Here is a 1,783-nt window from a genome sequence, read left to right on the forward strand (position 1 = left end):
CGTTATCGCGTCGGGGTCACCAAATTTGTTGGAGAAATCCTTCTATAAACTGACAACTGACTCCATGATGAATTAACAAAGCGTTTATTCTTGTGGTCAACAGATGAAATGCGTTTCCGGGCAGTTAAATGTGCACGGTCCTAATGGAAACTTGTCTAGTACAGAGGTTCCCCAAAAAGGCACTTTGACAATATTGTGCTCATGTTATAAAGTTCCCCTTGTGGAGCTTGATTGGTCAGCTATACTGTTGCTGGGGTACACTCCCTGCTCTGCCTCTTCCCTCTTTCTTCTTGCCTGTCTATTATTTTCAGTTATCATTTACTTCACAAGACAGCTATGTTCACTCCCTTCTTAGTTTGTACGTCCTGTTCTCTGAGTTATCAGACCGTCCTCGAACTTCAATGTCCTTGGCCTCACCATCTCCTCTTTTCGTGCTCACTGTAGCTTATCTGACTAAGATAGCCCTTCCTGTTCTCTCCCTCCTAGCTGTACCCCAGCTGCAAAGCATAATGTATAATATGTCACACATACACACACTCTTATTTAGTCTTTGGTTAATTCAGTATATACTTTAAGCCAGCTTTTACGTGGCCGTTCCTGAGTGCCCTGTTCATCACCACCTCCGTCATTGTATTATTTTCCCACAATATCCTGTATAACCCATCTCTTCAGGGACTAACGAGGAATAGAGGTCCCTCATTTAGGGGCGACGATGGCCATCAGACCGTAGAAGGATCCCCTGGAGAGTCTGAAGTCCCCCCTCATGTCCCTGTCCCCTTCAGACTAGCTACGGCCTGGGGGGGGGGAGCCTGCAGAACTACAAGCACATTTTTTAAATAAAATTATATTAAAAGTATTTAAATTTGTTATCTTTTGTATTACACGTTGCATGACTGTAGCAAGCATATAATGAATATAAAGGAACGGGTCTATTTAAATGTCAGGTGTGTTATATTAATATAATGTTATATTATTATTACATTAATATAATGCTTCACAACAACAGTCTTATCTCTGGGCCACACGGATGCCCTCATGAAACCGCTGAGCATTAAAATGAACAGTTATGACCGTTATGAATGAATGAATATTAACGTTACTTATCTTAAGAGCATAAACATAAGCATATGCATAAAAGAGTGGACTGCAAAGAATAGGTATTTAATTAATTAGTTGAAAATAATGCAGTATCAAGAAGGAATATTACAATACAGTTTGCACAGTTTTCAGCTAATGGGGGGGGGGGCAAGACGGCGGCGGCGCTGTCGTCATCCTGGCATGACACGGAGCAAATAAAAACCACATTTATTTTTGTTAAAGTATCAAAAAACAAAGCAGGAATTATTTATCACGAAAAACAATAGCAGACTGGAATGCCCCCCCACCCCCTTGGCGAAATTCCCAATACAGAAGAAGAAGGGATGAAATGTGATCGTCATTTCCGGTAAGTGCACTAACGTAAGTGCACTAACGTAAGTGCGCGATTTGAGACACAGCCCGGGTCTTTAACCGGTATGTTATTTTAAGCATGCAATTGATATGAGTTGATCAAAAATTGTTATATTTATTGCTGATTTGAAAACTATTTATATGACAGCATCAAGCTTCAGATCAATGGTGTTGTCATGGTAACAAACAAACTATATACAGAACGTTTTGCAACAATTAATACAACACATGCAGTGGCAATTATGAAGTAAAATGTAATGAACAAGAGTTTTTATACTCAGTATAGCTTTCTTTTTTTAACTTTTTCTTTTTTCATGATCAGTGTGATTTTTTT

Source organism: Etheostoma cragini, chromosome 7, assembly GCF_013103735.1.
Source record: "Etheostoma cragini isolate CJK2018 chromosome 7, CSU_Ecrag_1.0, whole genome shotgun sequence".
Taxonomy (NCBI): domain Eukaryota; kingdom Metazoa; phylum Chordata; class Actinopteri; order Perciformes; family Percidae; genus Etheostoma; species Etheostoma cragini.